The sequence below is a fragment of the Pinus tabuliformis genome, chromosome 8, assembly GCF_031772625.1.
Source record: "Pinus tabuliformis cultivar Carrire ecotype Pingquan chromosome 8, CPIR1, whole genome shotgun sequence".
Lineage (NCBI taxonomy): Eukaryota > Viridiplantae > Streptophyta > Pinopsida > Pinales > Pinaceae > Pinus > Pinus tabuliformis.
In genome coordinates this window covers 613021366-613040670 of record NC_142294.1, presented here as the reverse complement: position 1 = coordinate 613040670, position 19305 = coordinate 613021366, and positions in this window count along the sequence as shown.

Sequence of the window (19305 nt, the reverse complement as noted above, 5' to 3'; positions counted from 1 at the left end):
ATCAAAATCTAAACCTCTATGTTTGCATCAAAATTATTCTAGTAAAATATGTGGCTCTATTACATGTTCTTTGAGAGTGAGAAGTAATAATATAGTTGATGGATAGAAGAAATGCTCAAATGTGGGAGATGAGATGGACATGCCTCCAACTCTTGGAAAAAATTTGTACTAAATCACCATTAATTATCTTCTGAGTGGTCAATATAACCAATTGGGACTCAACATCAATTTGAATCTTAAAATAACTCATTGATAGAGCTAAATTCAAACTCCTTTCTAAAGTAAGAAACTCTACAACATTGTTGCTTGTAAATCCATAATCAACTACATAAATCTATAATATATTGTGATCCTAATCAGGAAAGATACCTCCATAACCAATTGGGCCTAGGTTCCCTTTCGAATCTCCATAAAGTTGATTTTCACAAAGCCCTTAGGTGGAGGAGAATAGTATTCAGGAGATGATCAATAAGGGACTAGGTTTTAAGGGAGGAAGGCAAAAGCATGGAGAGTAAGAGATTTAATTTATTCAAAATAGTATCTTCTTAGTGTTGAATATCCCATTATTCCTGGGACTAGGTCTCTGCCAGAATGGGTTCGTGGATATTTTGTCTCATAATGTGTCACACCTGATCTATTATTTCTTGTTGGTTCTTTAAGGTTCTCCGATTTTGTTTTTTTGTTCACAAGGCCTACACAATAAATATATCTACTAACAACCTAGATCTATTCACCACTGGGATGGAAAATAGGCTAAGTAACCACTGCTCCAAATTTTCTATCAGGATATTAAAGGAGTGGCCAAAATGTCCAAAGAGATCATGAACCTTAGATCAAATTGCCTCAAAATAAGTGTAGGTGTTCAAAATATGCTCCATAGTTTCCACTGACAGTCTGTGAAGATGAAAAAATGATGGATCTTGGAAACCGTTTTTCCAAATGTAGTCCCACATCAAGATCGCATGTCTCCCTACTAACAAGAGAAATTATGAAACCTTGGGACATAGTCTATTAGTCCATATTTTCATCTAGAGAGATTCTTGAGGCATTGTTTCATGATTAGTTGTCACCAAGTAGGCTTCCTTCAATGTGAAAATTTATTTGCTCTAATGTGCCCATCATACTGTAAATGATTCTTATAAATGAATATTTTATGATCTTGTAGATCTTGCGAAAGAGTTAGTCAATGAACCATGGAAGGGGAATCTTTCTAATATTCCTAAATTTTCCATTCATGTCAAATTGTGGCCTTCTAATTCAGTTTCTAAAATTCAGCACCATTAAACATTGATGCTTTGCAATAAAAACTCACAATGCACTAAGTTTTTCCCACTCTCTAACCCATAGCGACTATTTTCAAGAGTCTTTCAAGAAAAGGGTAGAGCGACCATTCCTTATTTCCTATAAGGCATGGTATCAAATGAGGCACCAATTTTCCTATGCACCATGTTCCAAGTCTAGGAGCCAAGAGGGAAACACTAGCTCACAATGTTTCTGATTGGGAATAAGAAGGGACACATTTCATATCCAAAATCTATTTCCAAAGATTCACTCCTTCCTGGACCTGTCACCACCATAATATTTCTCTAAGAGATTGTTAAGAAGCTTTGGGTGTCTTAGGTGTAGCCCTCCAGCGATTTCAGGAATACATAGCTTCTCCCATTCCAAAAGTGCTCACCTATTATAATTTTTCACTCCTCTCCATGAGCAATTCTGAAATCGAGTAGTAATATACATGAAAATATTTTTGGGACTTACTAAAGCTAAAAATTGGCATACTAGAAGAGATTAAAACAATTATTTGAGAAGGACTAGGTGTACTTCCATATTGAGGGATTTGAATGGCCAACTATCATGTTTATTGGAAATATTCTAGAGAATACCTTGTCAACACATTGATTTTAAGGAATTCTTAGCAAGATGAGCTCCTTGATATTTCAATCGAAGAATTCTTACCTAAAATCCAAGAATACATGCAAGATGGCCTTGGACCATAGGGTTGGTACTAAAGAAATAAACATTATATTTTTCATCATTAATCAATGTACCCTAAGTATTCATAATATCTAAGAGAATGAAGATTAAAGCCATAACTTGATGTAAAGAGGAATGACAATAGAGCATAATATTATCAACAAATTATTGATGAGTAATAGGAAAATATTCTCTAAACATTTGAAGAACTTTTATAATACCCAAATGAATGGCTTCTTCAAGATATATACCTAAGCCTTCAGTTTCCAGAATGAAAAGAAAGGGAGAGATTGGATCTCCTTGGAAAAGGCCACAAGATGGGTTGAAAGTTGTGGAGGAAGAAGCATTCAGGATAATAGAGTACAAGGGAAAAAAATGAGGTATTTAGTCCATGAGATCCACTTAGAGGAGAAACCAAAAGCATGAAGGACATGAAGGATTTAGTTCTAGCTAAGTCTATTATAGGATTTCATAAGGTCTAGTTTTATAAGCATGTCAAATATTTTAGATTTGTTCTGGGAATGGATACCTTCATCACCAATCATATTACGATAAAAAATTTGGTGACCTTATATAAAACCATTCTATTCTAGGGAGATAATTCTTTCATTAGAGGCTTAAGATAATTCACAGTGAAGGATGAAATAATTATAAATGAAATTACATAACACTATGGGACGAAACCCACTGGGATCCTTCCCCTTACTAGATTTAGGAATTAGAGTTATAAAAGTAGCATTTAGGCATGGCCTTACCTATTTATATCATTAATATTGTTCAACTAGGGCATCCACTTTAGCTCCAATCAATTTCCAACAAGCTAGGAAGAAATCCATCATAAACCCATCAGGGCCTGGTAAAACCTCATCTTGATCCTAGTTAATAAGATGAGGAATATGGGTCATAATGCATAGGATGGTTTCTCATATGTTGGGAATTCTCTATAAGCATCTTGTGGAAATAAGAAAAAAAATCATTTTCCGGATCTCCATATTGAAGAAGATGTTGTTTTTCCTAATTAGTTAAGTATAAGATCCCATTCTGGTGATGATGATTAATAATTATTTTTTGTGATTTTTTTTTAGTTACACTCCCCTTCTCTTAGACATTGAACTCATGATTTTTGTTTCCAAAGTGTTTACTATAGCTTTCTCTTATGTTTAATTTTATTAACCAGTTGACCCTCTTCTAGAGTTATGACCTTTTATTATCCATCTTGTTGACATCTAATCTCATTAGAGAAATTTTTAGGTCTAAAATGGGCTTCCTAAGGAATATTATAAAATAATAGTGGAAATAATAAAATAAAATTGGCCTAGAATCCAAATTTCCATGATCAAACCAAGCATGTCAATACAAATTGTCATCTGATTCAACATCATGTTGAGGCCAATACTATTCACCTACGTCATTGTTCCAAAAATGAGAAGATTGCATACATATTCATTGAATCGCTTGGAAAATGAAAGTTTGAAATATTTAGAATGATGCTTAGACTTACAAACACCCCTTAAGACTAAGGGGGAGAATGGCGACACCTAATCCTTAGGGATTAGGCAAATATGTTGTAAATATATAAATAAAAAATAATAATATGAAGATACCTTTGAATGTGAATCCTAAGGGTCTTGAATCCTAAGGGTCTCTATTATTCTTCATAGAAAATAATTGATTTGAGCGTTACATTACATCTTATCCTAACATGGTATCACATCATAGGTCCCCCATTTATGTTCCATTGAATACATCATTTGCGTCAATTCTACCATTTTTGTAGCCCTCAAGAATGTTCCCTTCCATCCCTATTTAATATGACATTTGTGCAACATTGTTGACCAATGGTCATTAAACAAGTACTGGTCTGACATCTACGCAGTGCTCATACCCATTGTCTTTGTGTGAAATTCTAGTGGATTTGTTTGTTATCAAAAATAATAACAAGACTTGTTTTCTTCCCTCACATTCCTCTTTCACTCACCACTAATGTTTTAAATGTTATCTCCTTCACATGAACCTTTATGTCATTGGATTTAATACTAGGAAAGTTGATTGTAAAGACATAAGAGCTATGGTATTCTTTAACATCCATGAGAGTCGAAGTTGTAGCCTATGTCATTACACACATAAAAATGAGTCAAGGTATCAAGGATCCTCTACTATCAAGCACATAAGAATGAGTTTGGGCATGGATAATGGTTGAAGTACATGGACAAACATCCTTTACACAAATTCCACTATATTTGTTGTGTCATCCTTCTAAGACTATGCATGGCATCTGGCTATGTAAAAATACTATTTGAAGTGGAGTTGTACTATGGGAGCTAGGCCAAATTCAGTTGGATGCACATAAAATATTCACAAAATGAGTGATAGGGAGTACCATTGGTTCAAGTAACTTAGTAGCAAGTTTGAGTTGCGGACCCTTGTACAAGTCCTAAGGTGCAGGCTTCAAAAGTTCCAGGCCCAAGAGCTCTGCTTTAATAATGCATTGGACATAGTCAATTCAACAGGTGAAAAAACTTTGCAATTCAATGAAGTGACATTTTTAGAGCTATGGAGTGATGAGATTCTAATATAATAATTTTCCATCGAATATAGTTTGGATGCAATAGGGTATATATAAAGAATGTGCATATTATTTTTTTGTAGTTATATGTGACAATATTATATTTATAAGTGGGTCAAAATGAGATTGCATATATCTAGATTATTATATTTGGAATGATTATCTACAATATTATACTTTTCTAGGATTAAAAAAGTTTGTGGTTTAATTTAGAATTTTTTCCTAATTTACTTATTTAAAACATTTGTTGAAGATGAATTCACTAATCTCCATTGTGGGTGTGGTGCTCACTAGAAAAGAGAACTACCGTGAATGGTCTAGAAAGACAAAAGACAACCTCATTTTCAATGACCTGTGTAAAGGTGTATGTGAACGAGAAGAAGACAATCCACTTGCAAAACCAACGTCAGGTAAAGAACTCGCCATATGTGAGAACAAGAATGGTAAGGGCTATGTCTTGATTACTGCATCCATACATGAAGAGGTGATTTGGCACATAACTCCAATTGGCAATGCTTTTGATGCTTTGAAGGAGTTGAAAGAGTTATATGACTCAGACTCAAAGCTTGAGGTAGTCTAATTGATGATCAAACTCTTCAACCTATAGATGAAGGATGATGATTCCCTTGACCTAGCCTATGAAATTATAGCTATCATGCATGATGTACAAGCCACTAGAGTTAAAATGGACATTCCTCTCACAAATTTTGTTAAGGCTCACTATCCCAGATATTCTCACTATCTTGAACCCTTACAAGCTAGTGCTCAAGTTAAGAATATTACATTCGACACTCTTGTGGAGTATTTTGTAAAGAGGGAGAAATCCTTTGGGAAGAGGAAGATAATTACTGAATCTCTTGATGAAATTGTGTGCCTTGAACAGAAAGATAGGAATCAAACAAAAGATTATTCTAGAGGAAAAGGTGGTAGAAGAGGATGTGGAAAGAACAATAATAGAGGAAGGGGGGAAATATTATCAAGGAGAAAGACCTAATCTCCATTATATTTGCCACATTAATAAAAATAGACATGATCCATCCACATGAAAACTCTCTTAAGACCAAATTCAGCAAGGAATAAATGAGGAGAAAGGTAAAACACCAGATTCAGGGAAAGGTAAAGCACCTGAATCTGCTCATTATGTTGTGGTACATCACAATATTGGAGTAACTAAACACGTGTTTAATACTTGATTTTCTTTGTGGAAAGAGGAATGGTTACTTTATATAGGTGCAACCTAACACATGACATTCCAGAAAGATTTTTTTGAAGACTTAATTGATAATGTAGATGGAGTTGTATACTTTGTAGACAAGTCAAGACCCAAGCCATCTAGACTTTGCACAATTAGGCTTAAACTACCTGGACTCCCTGACTTTCTTCTCCATAATGTTCTCTACCTCCTAGTGCTATAGAGAAACTTGTTTTCCTTGGTTCACATTTTCCAGCAATGGTAGTCCATTCACATGTTTGATGAAAAATTTGAAGCGAGAAAAGCATCAACAACAAATTTTTCATGACAAGAATAGAAGAAATAATCTTAAAGCTACAAGGAATGTCTACTCATGCACATAACTATGCATATAAATCTCAGTATAATGAAGGTACATTGTAATCTAGTCTCTTATGGAATGCAATATTTGTACATCTAAATTGTGACATTCTTCATTTATTAAAGACAAATGGTGTTACTATTTTCCCAACCATTCCTAGGAAATTGAGTTTATGTGATGTTTGTATCTTAGGAAAACATATAAAACAACCATTTCATGATTCTCTTTCTAGAGAACATAGAAAGCTTGAATTGATTCACTAACTTGTGTGTACCTATGCATGTTCCTTATGACAATGGAAATAAATATATGATGGCTTTTATTGTAGACTACACCAAAATGTATTGGGTATATTTGTTGAAGAATAAATCTATAAATTTTGAAAATTTCAAAAACTTTCATGCATGGATTGAAAATGAAGCACAAACTCATATTTGATATAGTCATATGGATAATGGAAAAGAATATACTTCAATTGAGTTTGAAAACTATATTCGCCAATATGGGATTCAAAATCAAATAATTGTGCCTTATAATCCTCGACAAAATGGTGTAGATGAAAGAATGAATAGGACAAACTTAAATATGGTTCCTTAAATAATGTTTTTCAAAAATGTAAAGTTGATGTTCCAGGTTGATGTAATTTTATGTGTAATATATATTAAAAATAGATGTCCATCTCATGTTCCAAGAAACAACACTCCTTATGAAATGTGGTATGGCCACATTCCTTCAGTAAGGCATGTAATGATTTTTGGTTCCACCTATTAGGCCTTAATTCTTAATGAAAAAAGAAACAAACTTGGTGCAAGGAGTCAAAAGTGTAGCTTCTTGGGGTACTTTGATACCTCCAAATCATATCATCTTGACAATGAAGTAAATAAGAATCTTATACTATCTAAAGATGTCAGTTTTCCTTACTCTTCCAAGTTTGACAATGTTGTTGAGTGATAGATTGATTGTTTGGAAAAATTCATTCATGCAAAAAGATTCTAGAAATTTGATAATGAGATTCTACATATTGAAATGGGGGTCCCTATCCTTGATCAATCTATGTAATCTACTTTTGAAGCACTCTCTCCCCATCATGAAGTTTGTGCCACGTCTTTAGATCAAAAATACACTTTGAAAGATGTGATTTAGAAGGTTGGGAGGATAGATCTTGATTTGGCCCTGACTCAGTCAACATAACATCCTGGACCATCTCAAAAAGGTCCTCCAAAATGGCTCACTAAGACACTTGAAAGTGTTCATCCTAATGAGGATGGAAAGACAAGAACGAGAGATTCCACTAGATGAAATGGAGGTGATGTAGTTGATTATGATTAAATTGTTGATATGGATGTTTCTTAATATTGTGATTTAAATTTTTCTACCAATTTCTAACCAACTTCCTTTAAAGAACATGATTATCATGATGAATGGAAAGAAGCAATGCAGAAAGAGTATTCTGCTCTCATAGGGAATGCAACCTCAAAGTGGGTGGACTATCCATTTGGAACCAAACTAGTTGGCTGCAAGTGGGTCTTCAAGAAAAAGTACGAATCAGATGACTCACCTAAAAAGAAAAAAGCAAGGCTTGTGGAAATTTGATTTGCATAGAAGAAAGGGGTTGAGTATGAGGAGACTTTCCCCCCACAACAAAATGGGATACCATCTATACTATCTTTCTCGCTGCAACTCAGAATGGATGGAAAGTCCATCAAATGGATGTAAACGCTAGTTTATTGAATAAATATCTTAAATAAAATGTTTCTATGGCTCGACTAGAAGGTTTTGTTATGAAGGGACAAGAATATAAAGTATGTAAGCTTATCAAATCCTTGTATGACCTCAAGCAACTACCACAAGCCTGGTATGAAAAATTGATTAAGGATTGCTTGAAACTATATTTCAAACACTTTGGTCTTGATGGTGAAACTTTGTTCTTTAAGAAAGTTGGTAAAAGTATTCTTTATCTTGTGGTATATGTAGATAATATATTAATGACTGGGAACAATTAAAATTATATTTCATCCATAAAGAAAGAGTTGAAGAAAGGATTTGAGATGATAGATTTGGGATGTGTTCACTACTATTTGGGTATTGAAGTAACCCAACATCATAAATGTATATTCCTATCTCAAAATAAGTACATTGGATATTTATTGAACAAATTAGCATAGGTGAATGCATTCATTTTTCCACTCCAATGGAACAAAATCTAAAGCTCACATCCAAAGAAGGAAATGAATTTAAGGATGCAACTAAGTACATGTAGCTCGTAGGAAGTCTTAACTACCTCACTGCTACGAGACCAGACATTTAATTAGTTTTTGGAATCCTTCCTAGGTTTATGCAAAAGCATTGTGAGGGCCACTAGTTTATTACAAAAGTTGTAAAGTGCTTGAAGGGAACTTAAGACTTTGGACTCAAATATACACAGATGATTGATTTTAGTGTAATTGTATAGACTGTTTCAGACTTTAATTGATATAATGAAAAATGGAGTATCTACTTCAGGTTATGTTATGAGTCTCAGATCAGGAGTTGTCTCTTGGAGGTCAAACAAACAATCAGTTCCATTATATTCCACAACATAGGCAGAATATGTGGCAATTGTAGAAGCAAGAAAGGAGATTATGTGAACCTGGAAAATTCTCGAAGATTTGTAGGAGAAACAAGTGTACTCTACTCCCCTTTTGATTGATAATACTTTTGCAATAAAATTGGGCAATAATTTAAAATTTCCTGATCAAACCAAGCATATCAATACAAAGTATCATCTCATTCAACATAATGTTGAGGCTAAGACTATTCACCTACGCCATTGTTCCACAAATGATGTGATTGCACACATATTCACCAAACAACATGGAAGAAAAAAGTTTGAAATATTTAGAATGATGTTTGGACTTACAAACACCGCTTAAGATTAGGGGGCGGGGGGGAATGTTGACACCTAATCCTCAAGGATTAGGAAAATATGTTGTAAATATGTAAATACAAAATAATAATATGAAGAGAGATTGGAATGTGAATCCCACCGGTGTCTCTCCTATGTGTATATATTGGTGTTCTTCTTAATTGAAAATAATTTATTCAGTAGTTACAATACATCCTTTCCTCACACTTATATTATAATTTGTTGTTGTATGTTTTTCATGGTAAACTCCAATGCCTGTTTAACTATTAATGTGTGGTCAAACTCATTGTGGTTTCACTCCATAATTTTATGCTTTAGTTCATTCAATTAAATTGAAAGGTATGCATTTTATTCCACCCTTTAACATAAATTTTCTCCCACCAAGTATGAGCTTTACTTAGGAATTCTTGATCTTGCATCTATAAAATCTCAAAATGAAATAGATGACTTCAGGGAGCAATTTTCCAATCTAATTCTAGTTGAATTGTTCAATGGTCCCATCCTAAATAGTGCAGGATTGTCACTTCAAAAATTATGTCTTGACCTAGCAGAGACTCTAAAACAATAAAATGGTATAAATGACTCCCTACCTAATGTTTACCACCCCTACTATCATTCCATATAAAAATTCCATTAATCGTATCCAGATTTTCCATTGTTACCTCATGAATGAAATCATCAAACTATGGGGCTTCAAATTCAAGCCTCCTAATTCCCCCTTTCTTTTCATCTAGTGATATAATAAGATTAAAATCCCCCTGCAATCCAGAGTTTGTCTTGGTGCATGGATCAAATTAAATTGAGATAAGATAAACATGTCACCTTTTCTACTACGATATGAGGGTCATAGACAACTATCAAACAAAAAAAACCTCCATGGTTATGATATATCTTAATCTACCTAATAAAATGCATTGAAAATCAAGGCAACCTAGGATAGAAACCTCAAGGGGGTTTCTGAGGATTGCAATACCTCCGACACTACCTTTACCATCCAACACCATTGATTCAAAACCTTTATAACAATGCTCCACAAACCTAGTCACTTGAGATTTTTATCTCGTGCAACATTAGAATTAGATGGTTTTCCTTATTTATCTTATCACTAAGATTCCTCTGCTTGCCTATACTATTGAGCCCGCGAATGTTCCATGTGACAGTCTTCATTAAGTTGAGTATTTAGAGGAGGAAAATACCTATAAGAATGCAATCACCTACCTTGTTTTGATGAGAAGTTCATGAGCCACTTGGATTGATTCTTTAGTGGTTTTACGCCTTCTTCTTTATTCTTGTATTGTTTGTCCTTTATCAAGTCCATTCTGGGTTTGAGCTCCTAATCTCCTGTTAACTAAACATTGTTCCTCGAATCCCATTCTTCCTTAATAGAGCTCTTGAAATTAGTACTTTTGTTACTTCAAAATAAACCTTGAATCTAAATGTTGCATTTTGTTAGTATCCTAGCCAAATTTTGTTCCTTGTTGTTGAGGATTTCCACGGTCTCCTTAGTTTCTACTTCCTTTCTTTCAACCACGAGTATTTCCTCCCAATCTGGGATTTCTAACCAAGCCTCTGGGGCTTTACACTTTGGGATCACTTTCGCTAGGGGGATATCCCCTTCTTGATCTTGGTTCATAAGGTCCTTTAGCAGTTCTAGGCTATCTTCTAGAGTTGAAAATGCAAATTTTTTTTATTTTTTTTTCGGGTACTCATTTATAACTGTATTACTTGGTTGTATTTTAGCATTTCTTCTTTTATTAGCCACTTTTGAAACCCTTTTGAGTCATCCTTTCTAGTAGTTTCATACATTTTAAATTTTCTTAATGGGCTCCATAATCATGGCATCCCCTGCATTGAAAGGGCACGTGCTCATAGTCCAAATGATGGCACCAAACATCGTCTGATGATAATCAATTTCTATTGATTCCGAGAGAAGCTGTGATATGATCATGTATATAGAAATCCTAGCATAAGAGGTATATCAACTACGATTAGTAATATCTGAAATCTTAACAAATGTTCCAATGAAATTATCTATTTCTTCAAGAATCTCTAGATCCTAGAAGTCCTCGGGCAGAGAAAACAATAGCACCTAGAATACAACCACTAGAGATTTTTCTCTCTATGGATTCTAACACTCCTCCCAATACCTCATGAACAAACCTGCATTATTGAAAAAATTGGCCCATTTTCAAAAGCTCGGGTCTTATCTTCCAAATTACATAATATCACCATAAAAAATACGTTTGCCTTGAGTTTCAAATCAATATGGCCCTTGGATTTCCATTTGTTATGGATCCATTTAACAATTTCCCTCTGAGTCGAGCACTATGAATTTGAAAATGACTGCATGATCCTTCATATATTTATGGTACCCTTCTAACTTATTATTTGGAACCACATACTTAGTGTTTACTGCAACTTTAGGAAGACATGTTCCCTTGAGACTAGATTTCCATTAAGCTCTGCGCAAAGGCTTATCCTATTTGTTGTCATTTCCATTGCTAGTTCTTGATCCACTTGGATTGTAAATACGATCCCTAGTCAATGCAACTTTATACAGGGGTTTGCACCCCTCCTTATGTGCCCACTCATGGGTTCAATACCGAAACGAAAGTAGTCACCAAAAATAATATGGAATTAGATTGGAAAATTAATTCCATTACTAATAAAAGATAAAATAATTTGGAATTAGATTGAAAAATTAATTCCATTAATAATAAAAGATGATTTAGAAAATTCTTCAGAACTAAACCCTAACCCTAACAAACTGTTAATTATAACATTAACAAACATTCCATCATTTATTTACATATACTTTATAATTTATTCTATCATTAATTTACATATACTTCATAATTTGTTCGCTTGTGAAAAGAACTATAATTGTAAAATAAATTGGTAGCTAAATCATAAATTACTTCCCATATCACATGATGTAAGAGTGACCCATTTAAAATTCTACGATTTATTATTTTCATGACTCTTTTACCTTTATCTCATACATAACAGAAGTCACAAATTTTTATTTTCTTTCCAAGAAAGTCACAAAAGCTCTATGTTGGGCTTTTTCTAAGTGTTCTATGAGAATGATTAAGAAGGGAAATACGTTTATATATATACATATATATAACTAACCCAGGACTACTTTCAAAGTCAGCGGAAAAGCTTCACTGCGAGAATCGTTTCATCCCAAAACAACCAGTCACAAATTATAAACAAGAAACTCTCTTATATATGACAGCACTTAGGGCAGGGAAATGTCAGTTTCAGCACTTTCAGTTAGCTCCAATTCCTAAAACCTCCTTAAACTGCAACGAAACGGTAGTGCTTGCTCCTTTCTGGCTGAAAGCAGGAAATTGCAACACAGAATTACTCGTACGGACCTTTCTGGCTGAAAGCAGGAAATTGCAACACAGAATTACTCGTACGGACCTCATAGAGACTATCATCCTCGATTAGAGGAAGCTCGAGAAGATGATCAATTAAAGGCAGATAACAAGAATTTGTAGAATTCGTCGGTACTGAAGATAGGAAAGGTAAGGGAGTTGGCCGTACATTAAGTGTCGCTCTCTGCGCCCTGGGCTTGAAGAGCAATGGCGGCATCCTCTCGGATTCTTCAGAAGTACTCTTCGCCGGATGTGTTGGCATTCCCGTGAACTTCTGCACCTTTGCGCGGAAAGTGTACGGGTCTGTGATCACAACTGTAGCGGGCCTCCCCTTAGAATCTCTGTGTCGTTTCTTCTTTTCTCCAGAGTTATGATGGCCGCTACTACTGTTACTACTGCCATTAGGAGACGTATCCACGCCTGCTGCCACAGTCGGCTGCATTTTCAAAGCTGATCTACAGGACTTATAATATCAGCGTATTGGTTAATGTAGATGAGAATACCCGGAGGCTACAGCAACACGTCCCAGGAGTCTGGAGACTTCACAGAAACTGAAACTCCGTTCTGAGTGCCATAGGCGAATGTCGTATTTATAGAGATTTTCAAGTTATCATAGTCCACAGTCCGCTTGACTTAGCAGAAGAATCAATGGACTCTGATCGGCAGAATTCATTTCACAATAATAGTAAATTGAAATGAAATACACAGCGTTTCCAACACAAACACATATTTTGTCGTTGGATTTTTATATTATTGTTCGGTCCTCCTCTGACAGAAATATTTATGGGGATTTATATTGTTTTGACTCGGAGTTTGTTCAACGGCATGCGGCGACCAATATTTTTGAAGTTATAGTTTTATAGTTTTATTAATTCATTGTATTGAAGGCAGGATATGTTAATTTTTGGATTTTGTACTTGTGTAAATTTAAGGTTAGGTATATATTGCTCAAGTAAATTAATGAAGTTATAGTTCTAGAAATATTGATAGCTCCATAGCATGTTGTCATGACTTAGAATTATGATCAGCCTCATTCAATTATGATGAGACAAAAAGCTATCAATATTTCTCTAGCTATAACTTTATTTCTCAAGTTATAGCTCCATGGCATGTGGCAACCAATATTTTTGAAGCTATAGTTTTATAGCTTTATTAATTCACTACACTGGGGTCGGATATGTTAATTTTTGGATTTTGTAGTTGTTTAAATTTAAAGTTAGATATATGTTGGCCCATGCATTAATGAAGCTATAGCTCCAGAAATATTGCTAGCTCCATAGCATGTTGTCATGACTTAGAATTATGACAATTATGATGGGAAAATAGGGCTATCATTAATGAATTTATAGCTCTAAAAATATCGATAGCTCCATAGCACGCTATCATGACTTAGAATTACGATCAATGCGATTCAATTATGATGGGAAAAAAGGGATATCAATAATGAAGTTATTACTCTAGAAATATCGATAGCTCCATTGCAGGCTGTCATGACTTAGAATTACGATCAACGTGATTCAATTATGATGGGAAAAAAGGGCTATCAATATTTCTCCAGCGATAGCTCTATATCCAATTATGCTAGGAAAAGAGGCTATCAATATTTTCCTAGCTATAGCTCTGCATCCAATTATGCTAGGAAAAGAGGCCTATCAATATTTCTCTAGCTATAACTCTATTTCTCGAGCTATAGCTCCATGCTGCCACCAATATTTTTAAAGCTATAGTTTTGTAGCTTTATTAATTCACTGCATTGGGGTCGGATATGTTAATTTTTGGATTTTGTAGTTGTCTAAATTTAAAGTTAGGTATATATTGCCCCAATGCATTAATGAAGCTATAGCTCCAGAAATATTGATAACTCCATAGCATGTTGTCATAACTTAGAATTACGATCAGCACGATTCAATTATGATGAGAAAAGAGAGCTATCAATATTTTTCTAACTATAGCTCTAGATCCAATTATGCTAGGAAAAAAGAACTATCAATATTTTTCTAACTATAACTCTTGAACAATAATTCCATTAATATAATGAAGCAATATATGCCAATTCTTAAATTTAGACAAATAAAAAACCTAAAAATTCTGATATATTACCCCTACAATAATGAAACTATAGCTCTTGAAATATTAGTGCAGAGAACCTAGGCAAATATGACTTCTGCCTATACGTTGTGGGCCAGGATGACAGGTGTTTGAATTTGGATTTCACGAGTTAGTCCGTTGCGGCTGCGCACGATTATTAAGTAATAAATTATTTTCGTCCACCGAAGGTCTTATTCCAACCCTTCACGGCAGATGACGTTGGCGTCAGTCGATCTGTCGCTGTATAAGTGACAAATTTAAAACGTAACGTACATTCCAGAAGATACACATGTTGCGATATTGTTAGAGTAAATATTATGTTTTTAAGTTGCGTATATTAAGTGAATGATTGTGATAGTGTTAAGAGTAAATATTATATTTTTAAGCATCAATACCAACTGAATGATTTTGTTGCCATAAATATTATGTAATATTTTAAATATCATATAGTAAGTGAATTACTGTGATAGTGTTAGAGTAAATTTTAAATTAGTACAATTATATTATTATGTAATATTTAAATATTAAATAAGTGAATTATTGTGTTAGTTTTAGAGTAAAGTTTAAACTAACATAAATAGGAATTTGACATGCGTTGAATTCGACATGAGCTGAGAGGGATTCAATTTCTTCACTTAAAATTTTTTTATGAGCTGATATTATTTAAATGTTTTGTTTAGTTATTTTTTTTTATAGATTTTTCATAATTTTTATTTTGAAGTAAAGATTTTTTGTTTGGTTATTTTATTTTTTTTAGATTTTTCATAATTTTTATTTTGAGGCAAAAGTGTTATGTTTAGTTATTTAAATTTTTTATTTTTAGATTTTTCGTAATTTTTTTTAAAGCAAAATTTCAATTCAATTTTGTTTCTTTACACATCATATTGAGTTGTAGAATGAGCTTCTCGGCTCAAAAATGTGGTTGATATAGGGGTATTCTTTGAAATGGATTTTAAAAAGCAATTAGAGCGATTGTCTATTCAAACATTCTTGGAACAACAACAAAAATTGTTAATTATTTTAAATTAATTTCAATAACATTTATTATTACAATTTTTCCTCTAAATTTCATAAACATTTATCATTTCTAATCATTACTCTACACTAACATTTATCATTTCTAATCATTACTCTACCCTGCTCATTAAATGAATAATATATTTTTCTTTTTCAAACCAATTCTTCTAGTAAATCACATTCATTTTTTTTGGTGGATCTGTTTGGAGCCACTAAATGTGGTTCATCATTAGGACTCATATAAATGTCCTTGATGCAACCCTTAAATATTTATGTATTTTGTTTTTTGACTTAATTATTTAATTTATTGTTTTTTCTTTGTTTTCAATTTTGATGTTAACATTTTATTTTATTTATTCTTTTTAATTAATTAATTAATTAATTATAAGCGATTTTTATTTTTTTACCATAATAATATTCTCTTTAAAATCATTCTTTAAAAAAATTATTAAAAGAAGAAATTATAAAGTGTTTTGAATAACAACATTTATTATTATTATTATTTCTCGCACTTTTTATTTAATGTTCTAATTCATTTTTCTTTTTCAATGTAACTAATTTTCTATTGTTTAATGTCTATATTAAATATTTTATTATTTTTTAGTTGACATTCATTTTGCATCTCTACAGTATATATTTACAAAGTGCATCTCTACAGTATATATTTATAGAGTTGGAGCAAGACATTAATCTGAGTCTTGATGATGAACCACACTTAGTGGTTTGAAACACGTCGACCAAAAAAACTAAATGTGATTTACCTAAAAATTCTCTTGAAAAATTAATATGAATCACGAAAATTTGCATTTTGAAATATTAATTATTTCAATGACCCTTTAACCTAAAACCAAATATCATTTACCTAAGAATTCTCTTGAAAAATCAATATAAATCACAAAAAATTGCATTCTCAAATATTAATTATTTCAATGACTCTTCAACCTAAATCCACTCGAACAATGTTGTGCCTGACATTAAGTCACCCTATGACTAGGACACCATTCTCATCGATGAATTCAATTTTTTAATTCAATTAAAAAAAATTATAACATTTATTATGTTTGGTTCCAACAAACCATTGGTTTGATATACCCAACATAGAGCTATCTTAATATGGTTTTAACATGAGCCTAGAGGGATCCAATTTCTTCATTGGCCAATGATAAAAATACATTTTAAACAAAAAAATAATCAAAATATCACTTAAAAAAAAAAAAAGCCATGTCATAATTACATTGTCTCAAACATATTATTAAACATTGTTGCATTAAACATACCTTAAATACTATGATATGCATCTTTGTTGATAATATTTTACAATTTTTGAATTATAAATAATAACCCATTAATTTTGCTAAATATACTCTATATTCGAAATAATAATATTATAAATATTAATACAAAAAAATTAGTCTCAAAGGTAAAATAACTATTTTTAACCAAATCACTTAGTTGCGTTTAACCAAATCACTTACTGCAACTAGGCATGGACAAACTCCTAAACAATAAAAACATACATTTGAGAATTCCCTTAAACTCTATCAATAATAATGACACGTGCATATAGACAACTAATAATTAGATATTCTAACATAACCTTTTTAGAGCGGTCAATTACCCATCACATCTCTCGACAATCTTCTTGTGAGGCCCCTTCTTAAAATTGGTATCAGAGCCTGTAACATCTGGTTCATAAGGTCGGTATTCAAATCCTTATACTCATATAGAATGGAATCTTTCCAGAAATCTGTGCCTTTCCGAGAATTAGAAGAAAGAGACTCTAAGGCTGAAGAAAAACCTTTACGGGATATGTTTGCTACTAGTAACAGTAGAGTTTTAAATTCTGCTGAACTTTCGTATGAAGAACCCCAGCCTTTGGCCCGATGGGAACTACCAACTATAGCTCCCTCAAAAGTATATAGTGATCTTTCAGCTTTCCATTTGATAGCCGCTACTAGAATAAGCATCAAAGAGTCTGTAAGCCAAATTCAGGAGAATTCAAATAATATACAGACTATATCTCTGTTGAAACCTAAAGAATTACATGCTGAGGCAAAGAAACTAAAGACAAACTATTTGCACTTAGGATGCATTCGAGTAGGGATCAATGCCTTAACCCATAAAGGCCTAAATACTTTTGTGCTTGCTACTGTCAGGGATATGATGCACAATAAGTATACAGATTCCCTAATAGGCGGGATTGTTGCTCCTCTCTCTGATGGCCCAGTCTATTTTGACTGTTACCCAAATTTCTCTGTTTATACCTTTGACGAAACCATAGACCAGATTCTGCAACTCCAAATTCAGACTACTGGTTTTGATATGAAAAAGAAGAGAAATAATATCGCCATCCAGACCAAAGGTTGTTTCCATCACACCAATACCCTTTGGCCAGCCATCCGCCATACACCCAGCAGAGACTCAAAGTCAAGCATAGTTGTCCTCACAGATGCCAAAAACCAAAAGATTGAGCATCAGACCATCCGTTGGGAAGACTTGACGTTTCTAGAACACTGGGTTGTAAATAATCCTAAGCCTCTCATTCCGAAGAATATTACCTCTGCTGATATTACAGAAAATATGTCTTTTGCAGTTATATCATTCCCCAGAAGATCTACCATTGACAGACGAGGTATAGAGTTAGCTTGTAAACAATCTAAGTATTACAGAGATCCTTCCATTGTAGATACAGCTTGTTCTACTTCATCTTCTTGTAGACATAATTCTTTGTATGAATTAGCCCAGCTTGTAAATTATTGTTCTTTAGAGGTCAAATGCCCAGATTGTCAAGAACATGTAAATCTACTTACTCTGGTAGAATCTGACATCCATGCAAATCATAATCCAAGGACTGGTATAGCCCCACCTTCCACATCTATAAATTCATGCCCAAATCCAAAATGCTCAGACATCCCTTTCCTGCATGAATCGGATGCTAATCATGTACTTATGATGCATGAAATTGTTACTGTAGAAGGAGAACATCCAAGGATGTCTGAAATGATGTGTTCAATGAGACCAGCCAAGCCTAGATATCCATTGGGATACCTTAAACAGGCACATGGCTTGATTCCAGATTGCAAATTTCACCCTGTTCCTTTTGACTGTAAAAAGCCTGCAGTAATGGAAATACATAATTTTTTCTCTCTTATGGATGGATGTTTGAAATCAGAGATTAGTGCCCAATGGATGAAAGCTATGTTAAATTGGGATCTATACACTAATCCTTAGGCTGATGAGTTTGATCAAAATTATACACCCAAAGAGAAGAAACAATTTGCTGAAGATTGGAAGCATTATATGGAGATGAATAACACTTGGATATCTTTCTATTCATGGAAAGATAATATTGCTCCATTAAAAGTTTTTACTGGTTCTACTAGCACTTCAGTAAGAAAACATGCTTGGACTGCACTAGATGGATCTAAAGTTGAAACCCCTACGACCTTTCCTCCTTACAAAGGAATTGTCATAGGAGAAAATCAAAATGCAAACAAAGCTATCCCTTTGATATAGAAAGATGACAATGCTTTAGGCATTGATGGCCGGATACAGAAAGCTAGTGAACAGCTGAACTGGACAAATACTGCAGTAAAAGGCTTAGAAATGAATGTTGCAAAATCTGTAGAAGTCAAGGAACAAATTGATACTGTTCAAGTATCAATTAATGATGTGAATAAATGTTTAAATAATGTACAATTTGAATCTAGTATGATTTGTTCTTATGCAAGAGATTATTTGAATAAAATAGAAGGAGTTGAAGAAAAGTTGGTTGATCATTTGGATACAACTAAACATCTTATAACTAGTTTAACA